This window comes from Macaca thibetana, chromosome 3 (assembly GCF_024542745.1).
Source record: "Macaca thibetana thibetana isolate TM-01 chromosome 3, ASM2454274v1, whole genome shotgun sequence".
NCBI lineage: Eukaryota > Metazoa > Chordata > Mammalia > Primates > Cercopithecidae > Macaca > Macaca thibetana.
The window spans coordinates 129,676,670-129,690,552 of NC_065580.1; the positions used below are offsets into that span (position 1 = coordinate 129,676,670).

At 43.8% G+C, this 13,883-nt stretch overlaps 1 protein-coding gene across 3 annotated transcripts in view; it reads left to right on the forward strand.

Moving 5' to 3' along the window:
* The first annotated feature begins 560 nt into the window (after positions 1 to 560).
* TPST1 (tyrosylprotein sulfotransferase 1) overlaps positions 561 to 13,883 on the forward strand; it is a 146,020-nt gene continuing 132,697 nt past the window's right edge. For 2 of the 3 annotated variants that reach the window (XM_050783584.1, XM_050783583.1), the window contains exon 1: positions 659 to 884. The gene's annotated coding sequence lies outside the window, so the exon portion shown is untranslated. Of the gene's footprint in view, positions 885 to 13,883 lie in introns of all 3 variants that reach the window. The other variant, XM_050783582.1, reaches the window with a different exon arrangement.

The following is a 13,883-nucleotide window of genomic DNA, read 5'->3' on the forward strand; positions in this document are numbered from 1 at the left end:
AAAATGAATGGATCATTTTGTGAAATGTCTGCCCTTTCCCCACCTTTCTTTTGCCTCTTTGCCTTTTTCTCCCTTCCTAGTTTTTCTTTCTTTCTTTTAGGGCGTCAGCCTCCCACCTCTGTGGTTGGGAGGGACTATTGCACGTCTACACTCTCGGTGCGGATGAAATAGTGTTTGTGTTCGTTATCTGCATTTGCGCGTTATCTCCCCCAGGAGATGACAGCTCCTCTGCCAGCAGCTGGCAACGGTGGGCTCTGAAGCAGAGGAGGGGAATTATCAGGAAAAACTCATTTTATTGTCCTGTCCTAGGGTTTCACTGATGAAGGCCTCTGGGCTACCCACGTGGGGGGTGGGGGCGGTGAGACCGCCACCTGCCCGCGGCTCCCCTGCAGCCAAGCCACGCGCGCCGTTGCTAGGGCAACCACCCCGCCAGGCCGGCTGCTGCCGGGAAGCCCCCTCGGGAGCGCGCACGGGCAGGGCTGTGGGGGCGCGGGCCGGCTGCGACGTCAGACCCCCGCCCCTCGGCGCCTGCCGGACCCAGCTCCATCCCCAGCTCCACCTCCCTCAGTGGGCAGCCGGCCGGAACCCACGAATCAGAGCAGCCGACACATCGCCCGCTCACCCAATCGCAGCAGTTGTGTGATCCCGCCACCGCCCCGGACCCTGGAGGTCCGCGCTGAGGCGGCGACCGCGGGAGTCGCTGCTGAGGCGGCCTCGGGTGTGGGTCGGAACGGCGCTCTTCTGCGGGGCCGCTCCGGGCTGGCAGCTGCTGGCGCCTGGCGGTGAGGGCGGGCTCCCGAGTGGCCCCCCACCGAAGGCGGTGGGACTAGCGGCTGAGGCCAGGATGCCGTCCAGGCGGCGCGGCGGCTCCTCACTCATCCCAGGTAAGGGGACGCGGCGCTCGCTGCGGCTCCGCTCCCCTCTCGTCTCCTCACTCCCGGCCCCGAGCCCCGTCCTGGCATCCGTTGGCCCCTTGTCGCCTCCTGCCCGCTGCCTCCCGGTTGTCCAGCCCCGCCTCCGAGCGCGGAGCCCCGAGTCTGGCCCGTCCAGCCCCTGCTCCCACGCCCCTTCCCCCATCGCCGGCGTTTCCCGGGCTCGGCTTCTTCCCGGCCGCGGGGGCCTCTGCCCTCTGCCCCTTCTCTCCCTTCTCGCAGCCCTGGGACCACGTCCTAGCCCCGCAGTCCCCAGGGATGAGACCCTCGTCTCGCCGGGATCGGACATTTGCCCCCACCTCTACCCCGGCTGCGCTTCTCGAGCTCATCGCCCCATCATCCTACCCTTTGTACGTTGTCCTGTCTGCATGGCAGTCCCCTGCCCCGCTCCAGGTGTCCCTGGGTCTTGCCCTTTTGCTCCTAAGTACCTTCCTTTCCCAACTCACCTCTTCTCCCCTCACTTTGACCACCCACCATCGCGATCTCCTTTTCCTTCCCTTACACTTAAACCTCCAGACACTTTCCCACTCTCTGGAATGCCAGATCCATCGTTTTTTTTTGTTGTTTTATTTTTGTTTTAAGAGAGAGAGTCTCGCTATGTTGCCCAGGCTGGCCTCGAACTCCAGACCTCAAGCGATCCTTCTGCCTCGCCCTCCAAAGTTTTGGGATTACAGGCGTGAGCCACTGCGCCCGGCTCAGATCCATAGTGTAATATCTTCATTCGTCCTTACATGAGCTGCACCCCATAACATGTAAACTCCCTTTCCCAGAGTCTAGCACACAGTAGGCCTGGCATATGGTGGGTGGTCACGCATGTTAGCCTCTTCCTCCTTCCAGGCCTTTTGTACTTTCCAGATGATGGTAGCAAGAAGTCCATTGTCCACAGGGATTTGACTCTGCTTGAAGAATGGTATGGGAGATGGCAGGAGAAATTGGTGAACTCCAGTAAAGCGATTAAATGGTCACTTACTTACTGCATTCATTAAGAAGAAACAATTCTACTATCTATACCATGTATTGTTTTATGTTAATTGCCTTTGTAAAGGATTCTTAGGCTGCGAGTCAGCGAGCTTTACAGTATAATTACTCCCCATCCCCTCTCCATCCCCATCTGCAGTGTTTAGGGAACCTTTCTTTTTAGGAAAGAAAGAGCCCCTACCTCCCAGCTAAAATGGCGTAGTATATAAGCAGTGTTTCTCGTGGTTATCTATTAGCTGGATAGTCCAGGGAGCTTCAATGAATTTTCATCTTTTAAGAACCAGAAGGAATCAGGATTTGGATTTCCTGGAATCAGCTGCTGTACAGACCAAATATGCTTGAGAATGAAACTTCTGACAAGTCCTCTAAGAGTGAGAGAGGAATTATCCACCCCTCTCCCTCCGCCTCTCCAAGCACTCGCTCTCGGAGGAAGTAGCGAGTCGATTTTTAAAAAAGAGTAAAATACGTTTGACTTTTTAAAATGATAAAAGCATTGTCATTGGCCCTGTACTATTCTTGCCACCTTTGCTCTGATGCTCTCAAGCCTGGACAATCAGTCAGCTTTCTCTGCTCCTGGGCTCCCAGGGCAGGCTGGCGAAAATCATGTAACTAAGCTGCTGGGTGCTGTTTCTGCACACTTCTGGATTCTGGAGATCCTTTGACTTACTCTCTAGATTCCGCTTATGTCCTAAAATCTAAATGGCTGTTTATAGATCTTCACCGTTCTTCTCTGACTCTTTGTCCTACTCTTGCCTTCACTTCATTGCTTATTTTGCCACTTAACTCCACAGAAGAAATTGGTGGGCATCGGCCCTGAACTCTTAAGGAGCTGTCATTTTTGTCTGTGCCTGTCTGTCCCTGATTTCTAATATCCTTTCCTTTGATCTCAGAGGAAGAGGGGTCTTCCTTTCTAAAGCTAATCTCTTCCCATATTATTATTTTTTCTGTTGGACGGTATACATCCTCAGGTTTCCATCATTCAGACCAAAACAAAGCTTTTCTTGATGCTTCCCTTTTCTTTTTTTATTCTTCTCAGATTAACGTGGCATTCCTTAGGGTTGCATTTTTGTTTTTTTCTCTAATTTCCTTGTGTGATTACATGTCCTTTCGTGGCTTCAAATAGCACCTGTATATTTATGGTTTTTGAAGACGTCTATTTGGTCCCCATTCCTCTGGAACCTCAGGTTCTAATTTTCATCTGCCTTCTGCATAGCTGTATGTGGATGCTTGATTACTTCAAATGTGGTTACCTTTTCCTTCCCTTTCTTTCCACCCATAGCCCCCTTCAAGCACATATACAAACATTCCTATTTTAAGATCTTTACTCTAGAAACCTTAAAATCATCTTCTTTTCTCCTCACATTAAGTCTAGCATAGATCCTATTGTTGCTACCTCAGATCTTTTTTTTCCCTCTCTTCATAAGATCTTTTTTTCCTCTCTCTTCATTGCCAGAAGACTGGTTCAGACCTTGGTTATGCTTTTTCTGAACCTCTGCGTCCTGTAGTTCTACTTCATCCTCCACATTGCTGCTGGAATTGGTTCCATTTCTGAGACATCAATCTGATCATGCTGCTTGTTTTCTTTAAAAATTCTCAGCAGCTCCCAAACCCTTAGTATGTTGAGCCAGTCCTTCCAGGCGTTCTGCAGCATGGGCGCATCTCCTTCCTGGACCCTTTGTGATCCAGAGAAAAAAGCGGTAAAGAAACAGACCATTTACTATAGTACAATCAAGACTTTGACAGAGATGACTACAGGGTGCTCTGGGAGCATCACCCTGGAGTGAGGACATGTTTCTGTCGACAGGCATCTAGGACTTTTTCTGACTACCCTTTCTCCTCAGTTTGGGTTAGGTGACTTTTCTTTGTGTTCCCACAGCACTCTGTACATACTTCCATCTCCATTTTTACCACTTATACCATTTTTACTTTTTTTTTTTTTTTTTGAGACACAGTCTTGGTCTGCTGCCCTGGCTGGAGTGCAGTGGTGCCATCTCAGTTCACTGCAACCTCTGCCTCCTGGGTTTGAGCAATTCTTGTACCTCAGCCTTCCGAGTAGCTGGGATTACAGGCGCCCGCCACCACACCCAGCTAATTTTTGTATTTTTAGTAGAGACGGGATTTCACCATGTTGGACAGACCAGTCTTAAACTCCTGACCTCAAGCAATCCGCCCGCCTCAGCCTCCCAAAGTGCTGTGATTACAAGGGTGAGCCACTGTGCCCAACCCATTTTTACTATTTATAATGTTCTGTTTTCTTATTTTTCTCCCTGACTTGAGAGTGAACTCTTTAAGGAAAAGGGTTGCGTCATATCTCATTGTATCTCCAGTTTCTAGCAAATTGCCAGGCACATAGCGCTCAGTAAACTAAGTTTTCAGAAGAGCTGAATCTAGACAAGGAAAGGTAAGGGGAGATGGGCATTTTGGAAGAGAGGGTAACATACAGAAAAGTGTGTCATAGGCTGGGTGCGGTGGCTCACGCCTGTAATCCCACCATTTTGGGAGGCTGAGGCAGATGGATCAAGACCATCAAGACCTGGGCAACATGGTGAAACCCCATCTCTACTAAAAATACAAAAATTACCCAGGCGTGGTGGCGGGTGCCTGTAATCCCAGCTACTCAGGAGGCTGAAACAGGAGAATGGCTTGAACCTGGGAGGCAGAGGTTACAGAGAGCTGACTCCAGCCTGGGCAAGAGTGAGACTCCATCTCAAAAAAAAAAAAAAAAAAAAAAAAAAAACAAACAAAAAAAACCGTGCGATAACCTGGTGTTTTTGGAAAGAACTGGTAATTTGGAAAGGCTGGAGAATGGGCACGATGAGCGATGAGGCTGGGAAGGTATATAGGAGCCGCTCATGAATGACCTTGTGTGTCCTAACACATAATCTTGATGACAGCGAGGAACCTTTGAAGGATTTCATCCTGGGCAGATCTTACAAAGTCTGGCTTGTTCCCATCTCAGGCTTTGTGTCTTGCTGCATGTGTTACCTTTTGCCTCAGCCATATAAAATCACCTCCATTAGCTGAACATGCCTAAATGGCTTTATGTTTCTCTTTCTCCATAGAATGCATTTTCCCACTTAGGCACCTGTAGATTATACAGACTTCTGGTTACCTCTGCAGTAAAGCCTTCCCACATCTGCCTGCAATCCATCTCTCTTCATCTCTACTGTCATTTACTTGTTTATATGTCTTTCTCTACTCTAATTGTAGGGCTTTGAAATCAGGGTGGGTTTTGATTCATGTCTGCATCCCCTACTCTGGCAGGTAACATGAATGAGTATTGTGACCAGGTATATTTTGATTGTATTTATTTATTTTTCTAGAGATGGGAGTCTTGCTATGTTTCCCAGGCTGGTCTTGAGCTCCTGGCTTCAGGTAACCCTCTGCCTTGACTTCGCAAAGTGTTGGGATTATGGGTGTGAGTCACTGCGCCTGGCCCCAGGTGTATTTTCAGAAAAATTACTCTGATCTCTGGTAGCATTGTAGAGAACAGGTTAGAGAGGGGCAAGACTAGGTGTACAAAGACCAATTAAGGCAGTCATTATAGGAATGTAGGTGAAAGATGATGAGGCCAGTGAGGCCAAGAGGTTAGATTTGGGGGTGAATTTGTGGAGTAAGGAGAACTGGTTAGGTGTATAGGTGAGAGAGAGGGAGAAGGAAGGGTCAAGGATGACTTACTGAGTTCAGGCTTGTGTGTCTGGGCAATGGTGGTTCTGTTCATCCAGGTAGGAAATGCAGGAAAAGAAACAAATTTTCAGGGAAAAGGAGAAAGCCAATCATAACATCTTGATGCCCAGGAAATAGCCTGAGAGAACAGTTGACCCTGAAGATGGAGATGTATATGGAGGGTCTGTGCTAGAATTGAAAGTGAAGTCATCAGAAGTAGGTGAGATTGCTTGGTTCAGTGATTTTCAACATAGGCACTACTTAAAAACCACCTGGGGAGCTTTTAAAGAATGTGGATAGGGGATCGAGGCATCCACAGGGATTCTGTATCATTTGGTCTGGTGCAGGGCCAGACCTTGTTACTTTAAAGATGCTTCCCATGAGATAGGTAGCTAGGACTGAGAACTGGGCTGAAAGCCCAAAGAGGGAGTGATAGAACCGTGAAGAACAATAGTAGTAACTCATCCTTTAAATATCAGGATAGCTGAGTGTGGTGGCTCACACCTGTAATCCCAGAGTTTGGAGAGATTGAGGTGGGAGGATTGCTTGTGACCAGGAGTTTCAGACCAGCCTGGCCAACATAGCAAGATCCCCGTCTCTACAAAATATGAAAAAATTAGCCAGGTGTGATGGCACATGCCTGTAGTCCCAGCCATGTAGAAGGCTGAGGCAGGAGGATTGCTTGAGCCCAGGAGTTTGAGGCTGCAGTGAGCTATGATCATGCCATTGCTCTCCAGCCTGAGTGACAGAGTGAGACCCTGTCTATCTGTCTGCCTTTCTTTCTCTCTCTCTCACACACACACACAACAGGCTAAATACCACCTTCGTTGACATAGTTTCTTGTGTACATTTACCTATTAAAGGACTTACCACATTTTATATCTGCTGGGTCCATTTTTATAACTAATTCCTTGAAGTCTGAAACCATGCCTTATTTGTCTTTTCATCACTGCCTTGCACAGTACTTGATATATTTTAGAAACCTGATAAAAGTTGGTTGAATAAATCAGTTGATAAGTGATATAAAACAGAGCTTGAACTCATGATTTTGCAAACTGACCACTTGTTTCTTTGCTGCTTAACAGGTCACTGGTCAAATACGCGTAGTCATTCCTGTTTTAAAAACATGCAATCTTGCCAGGCGCAGTAGCTTACGCCTGTAATCTTAGCACTTTGGGAGGCCAAGGCGGGGAGATCATGAGGTCAAGAGATGGAGACCATCCTGGTCAACGTGGTGAAACCTGGTCTCTACTAAAAATACAATAATTAGCTGGGCATGGTGGTGGGTGCCTGTAGTCCCAGCTACTTGGGAGGCTGAGGCAGGAGAATCCCTTGAACCCAGGAGGCGGAGGTCGCAGTGAGCCGAGATTGCGCCACTGCACTCCAGCCTGGCGACAGAGCAAGACTCTGTCTCAAAAAGAAACAAACAAAAAAACCCCAAAACAATTTTTATAAATTGGAGTGGATTAAGATAAGTATTATTTGCTCTGTAATGTCTTGGCTTTTAAGGTGGTTAAGCTGTGACAGTTATACAGAGGTTCATTCAGGCTTTGTCTTTAGAAGATACTATTTAAAATAGACTTTATTTCATATGATTAAGGTATATTGATCTTGTATCTTTTTAAAACAAATAGCTCTGATTTTAGGCTCGTGAGCTTTTTAAATTTTTAACTAGAACAAAAACTGTCAATTTGATAAAAGATCTTGAACCGTGGCATAACAATTTCTTTTTAACTAAGAAAATTAAGGAAGTAAGGAATATGCCTTAAGCAAGCCCTATACCTAAATGAATCTCACTGGGATTGGTGATAGGTAGGAAGAAATAAATAATTCCCATGTATTTAAGCACTGTTACAGGAAACACCTGTGATTGCTCATCTACTGGTATCAGTGTATTTTCTTTTCTTTTCTTTTCTTTTTTTTTTTTTTTGAGATTGAGTCTTGCTCTGTGGCCCAGGCTGGAGTGCAGTGATACAATCTCAGCTCACTGCAACCTCCCTTTCCCGGGTTCAAGAGATTCTCCTGCCTCAGCCTCCCAAGTAGCTGGCATTACAGGCTCCCGCCACCATGCCCAGCTAATATTTGTATTTTTAGTAGGGACGAGGTTTCACCATGTTGGCCAGGCTGGTCTCCAATGCCTGACCTTAAGTGATTCCCCCACCTAGGCCTCCCAAAGTGCTGAGGCATGAGCCACTGCGCCCATCCTCAGCGTATTTTCTATTTTCTGATTTCTCAGGGCTTAGATATAAACCATGGAATCTTTTGTGTTCTTTGTTCTTTGTTTTTTCTTAAGATTTTGTCAGCTGTTTCTTTTTATAGGATTTGTGGTTGACAGTTCTTTGCTTTTAACATTTGAGAAATGTTGAGAAACTTTTTTCGGATGAGAAACCCTGTCATTAGAATTCATTTTCTTATAGGTAACATCCTCTCTCCCCAACTGCTTTAGAGGTTTTTTCTTTGTCTTTAGTTTTCAGAAGTTAAATTATGATGTGTCTGCACAAATTTCTTTGGCTTTTCCTGTTTGAAGTTCTCTTATTTTCTTGAGCTGCAGATTCATCTTTTTATCACATTTGAGAAGTTTTCAGTCACTTCATAGAATAATTTTTCAGTACCACTCTCTGTCTCCTTTCATTCTGTGACTGAATGTTAGATCTTTTGCTAACTGTCCCACAGCACGCGAGACACTGTTTTCTTTTAATTTTTTTCCAGTCTTATTTTTTTGTCTGTTGTTTAGATTGGGTAATTCTTGTTTCAAGTTTATTGGTTCTTACCTGTGTTATATTCATTCTGCTGTTGAGCTAACCCACCGAGTTATTATTTTGGTTGTTTTTCAGTGCTATAATTTTTATTGGGTTCTTTTTTGTCTATTCTACTTCTTTGGTGAGATTTTCTATTTTGTCATTTGTTTAAAGAGTGTATGTAATGGCTTGTTAAAGAATAATGGCTACTTTAAAATCTCTGTCAGATCATTCCAACATCTGATTCATCCTGTTGTTGGCATCTGTTAACTGTATTTTCTCATTCAAATTGTGGTTTTCCTGGTTCTTGCTATGATGAATGACTTTTGATTGTATCTTGGACATTTTGGATATTATGTTAGGAGTTATAGATCATATTTAAACTTTATGTTTTAGTAGACAGTCACCTTAGAAGGAGCATGTAGCTCCCAGCCTGCGTTTTGTTTTTTTTTTTTTTTTTTTTTTTGAGACGGAGTCTCGCTCTGTCGCCCAGGCTGGAGTGCAGTGGCGCGATCTCGGCTCACTGCAAGCTCCGCCTCCCGGGTTCACGCCATTCTCCTGGCTCAGCCTCCTGAGTAGCTGGGACTACAGGCGCCCGCCACCGCCCCCGGCTAATTTTTTGTATTTTTAGTAGAGACGGGGTTTCACCGTGGTCTCGATCTCCTGACCTTGTGATCCGCCCGCCTCGGCCTCCCAAAGTGCTGGGATTACAGGCGTGAGCCACCGCGCCCGGCCCTGCGTTTTGTTTTGTAACAGCTTTATTGAGATATAATTCACATGCCACATGTTAAACCATTTAAAGTATAAAATTCATTTACTTTTAGTATATTTATATAGTTGTACATCATTACCACAATCAATTTTAGAACATTTTCACTACCCACGAAAAAACCATACCATGCACTCCTTAGCCGTTATCCTCTCCTACTCTTCATCCTCTCCATCCCTAGGCAACCACTAATCCATTTTATGTCTTTATAGGTTTATATTATATAGAATAGAAATATCTATTTTGAACACATCATAAAAACAGAATCATATATAATATTGTCCTTTATCTCATTTTTAGAGTAATATTTACTATTACCCCATATTTACACATTTTTTTGTAATTTTTAAGTATTTATAAGTATAAATATAAATTATATTTATTTATAAATAGCGAGCTGCAATTTATTTTTGTAATATTTTTGGTTTCAAAATCCAATTAAAATTGGCCGTATATAATGAGTTCGGAAGTGTCGTTAAGAATTGGTGTTGCCCGTGCAGTGGCTCATGCCTGTAATTCCAGCACTTTGGGAGGCCAAGGCAGGCAGATTGCTTGAGCCCAGGAGTTCATGACCAGCCTGGGTAACATGATGAAAGCCCGTCTCTACAAAAAAGCATGAAAATTAGCATGGTGTGGCGGCATACACCTGTAGTACCAGCTACTTGGGAGGCTGAGGCAGGAGGATCTCTTGAACCTGGGAGGGGAGGCGAGATCCTGCCACTGTACTCCAGCCTGGGCGACAGTGTGAGACCCTGCCTAAAAAAAAAAAAAAAAAACCACTGACCAAAAAAAGATATAAATACATAATGTACATTTAACATGTTTTTAAATATGTATTATGTATTTATATGTATATTTTTGTTGGCTTTTTAAATATATATTTTATAGATTTTTTATATGTATATTATATATTATAATAAACAATTTATAAGATATGTGCATTAAATATATAAATACATATTAATATATGTTTTAAATATATATTTAATATATTAATCTATATTATATTAAATATATATATTTTTTGAGATGGAATCTCACTCTGTCACCAGGTTGGAGTGCAGTGGCACAATCTCGGCTCACTGCAACCTCCGCCTCCCAGGTTCAAGCCATTCTCCTGCCTCAGCCTCCCAAGTAGATGGAACTACAGGCATGTGCCGCCAAGCCCAGGTAATTTTTGTGTTTTTAGTAGAGACAGGGTTTCACAATGTTGGCCAGGATGGTCTCCGTCTCTTGACCTCGTGATCTGCCCATCTCAGCCTACCCTCCCAAAGTGCTGGGATTACAGGCGTGCACCACCATACCTGACCCTAATATATATATATATATATATATTTTTTTTTTTTTTTTTGAGATGGAGTCTTGCTCTGTTGCCCAGGCTGGAGTGTGGTGGCACGATCTCAGTTCATTGCAAGCTCCGCCTCCTGGGTTCACGTGATTCTTCTGCCTCAGCCTCCCAAGTAGCTGGGACTACAGGTGCTTGCCACCACGCCCAGCTAAACTTTTGTGTTTTTAGTAGAGATGGAGTTTCACCATGTTAACCAGGATGGTCTCAATCTCCTGACCTCGTGATCCACCCGCCGTGGCCTCCCAAAGTGCTGGGATTACAGGCATGAGCCACCACGCCTGGCCTCCTAATACATATTTTTAAAAAGAATTAGTATCAATTTTTTCTTTTTTTTTTAACGTTTGATAGAATTTACCAGTGAAGCCATCTTGTCCTGGTTTTTCTTTGTGGAAAATTTTAAATTACTCTTTCATTTGCTTTAGTTGTTATAGATTTATTCAGATTTTTAATATTTTCTTGAGTTACTATTAGTAGTTTGTATCTTTTAGAAATTTGTCCATTTTATCTAGGTTAATTTGTTGGATTACAATTGTTTATGATCACTTTTATTTTTGTAGGGTTGGTAGTTATGTCTCCTTTTCATTACTGATTTTCATAATTTGAGTCTTCTCTCTTTTGTTCTTGGTCAGTCTAGCTGAAAGATTGTTAATTTTTCTGATCTTTTCAAAGAGCCAGTTTTTGGTTTTGTTGATTTTCTCTATTCTATTTTCTGTTTTATTTATTTCACTGTAGTCTTTATTCTTTTCTTCCTTCTGATGGTTTTGGTCTTGTTTGCTCTTTTTCTTTTTTTTTTTTTTATTGAGACAGTCTTGCTCTGTCGCCCAGGCTGGAGTGCAGTGGTGCGATCTTGGCTCACTGCAACCTCCGCTTCCCAGGTTCAAGTGATTCTCCTGCCTCAGCCTCCTGAGTAGCTGGAATTACAGGCACCCGCCACCATGCCCAGATAATTTTTGTATTTTACTAGAGACAAGGTGTCACCATGTGGGTCAGGCTGGTCTCAAACTCCTGACCTCAAGTGATCTTCCCGCCTTGGCCTCCCAAAGTGTTGGGATTATAGGGGTGAGCCACTGCGCCCGGTCCCCCTTAGGATTCATTCTGATGTCATTTTCTTCATGTAGCCTCTTCTGAGCCCATGGATGTGATCCTTCCTTGAAATGCACATATGTCTTTGTTCATGCCTTTTGTATGATCTTTTTATTATTTTATCATGGCATATATGGTTAGTTTCTTGTCTTCTCTCCTTGCTAAGTTGCTAGTTCTTTCAAGGCAGATCATAAATCATACTCATTTATATGCTTATTTAATGTATGTAACATTTAATTGAAATGTATGAGTAAGATTTTCTACCCTGTAAAAATTAAATAACAGTACTGATATGTTTTTATAATTATTGGAAAGGTATAAGAAGACAATGAAAATTCAATTTTGCCCATAGAAATTTTTTTTTTTTTTTTTGAGTTGGAATCTCGCTCTGTCGCCCAGGCTGGAGGCGATCTTGGCTCACCGCAAGCTCTGCCTCCTGGGTTAATGCCATTCTCCTGCCTCAGCCTCCCGAGTAGCTGGGACTACAGGTGCTCGCCACCAGGCCCAGCTAATTTTTTGTATTTTTAGTGGAGACAGGGTTTCACTGTGTTAGCCAGGATGGTCTTGATCTCCTGACCTCGTGATCCGCCCGCCTCGGCCTCCCAGAGTGCTGGGATTACAGGTGTGAGCCACCGCACCCGGCCAGAAATTGTTACTATAGGGCTGGGCACGGTGGCTTACGCCTGTAATCCCAGCACTGTGGGAGGCTGAGGCAGGCGGAACACGAGGTCAGGAGATTGAGATGATCCTGGCTAACACAGGTGAAACCCCATCTCTACTTAAAATACAAAAAAATTAGCCAGGCGTGGTGGCAGGCACCTGTAGTCCCAGCTACTCGGGAGGCTGAGGCAGGAGAACGGCATGAACCCAGGATGCGGAGCTTGCAGTGAGCAGAGATCGTGCCACTGCACTCCAGCCTGGGCGACAGAGCGAGACTCTGTCTCAAAAAAAACCCAAAATTGATGTTATAGTGGTTTCTTTTTTCTTTCTTTTTTTTTTTTTTTTTTTTTGAGACAGAGTCTGGCTCTGTCGCCTAGGCTGGAGTGCAGTAGCACAATCTCAGCTCACAGCAGCCTCTGCCTCAGCCTCTTGAGTAGCTGGGACTTCAGGCGTGTGCCACCATGCCTGGCTAATTTTTTTTTTTTTTTTTTTGTATTTTTAGTAGAGACAGGGTTTCACCATGTTGGCCAGGCTGGTCTCGAAGTCCTGACCTCAAGTGATCCACCCACTTCAGCCTCCCAGAGTGCTGGGATTATAGGCAAGAGTCACTGCTCCTGGCCATAATAGTGGTTTCTGATCAAAGATTTAATGCCCAGCTTTTCATAGAGAACATCACAAAATTCCAGCTCCAACTAATTTTGGGTTAGAGGCATAATTTCTCACAACAAACGTGGGAAACCTCCTTTCATAGGAGAGTGACTAGGCTAAAGCAAAACTAAACTGGTAAAATGTACAGGAAAGGTACAGCTATTTGCCAGGCTAGTTTCTAGCCTCTTATATATATCTGTTACTTCTTGAGACCAAATCTAGCTCTCCATTCTTAATCTCTCCCGGATGAAATCTTCAGAGACTTTCAGAAAGTGTGCAAATATGCATCCTGCTCATTTTTGTAAGTAAAGCATAATGGCTACATGGATTTACAGTTTTCTTCTGTCATTCTAATTAGATCTGAGGTGGTCATGATGGGATAATTCTGGAGAAAATACAGTTAAAAAGCTGGGTATATTTTTAAAATCTATATGCTAATAAAAACCTTATAAATAATAGCACATGGTCTTAACTTTACTTCATTTGCACCATAATTGTTGCATACCTGGCTGTTTGTTCATGCCAAGCCTAATAATAACTGGGACGTACCATGGTATACAGTCAGACCTGGGTTCCAGCTTGGTGAATAATTTGCCATGTAGCAATATATTAAGGAAGTTATTTATCCCTTTTGGGCCTCAGTTTCCTTATGTGTAAAATTCTAGAACTGAAATGTTCCTTTAACCTTATGATTTGTTGCAGCAAGTGTAAGGGATTGCAAAAAAGATTTTGATTCATTCATCAACGAGAGTGTGAAGTGATGATAGAGGCAGATGAAATAGCTGATCAATAAAGAGAGTGGATTAGAAGAGCAAGGGTCAAAGGGAAAAAACAGGTGAACTTTGTATTTTTAGTTTTTTTAAAATGTAGTCAAACCTTATTATAACACTGGAACCGGAAGGAAAAACTAATGTTCTAATCCTAGGAAAGCATTAGCTATCTGGGGTTTTATTGAGAAAGTTTTAGCAGGATCAGTCAATGCACATTTATTGAGTGCTTAATATGCTTGTAGTATGTTGTTATATACTATGGAGAAACTGAAAAAGGTAAGATATAGTCAA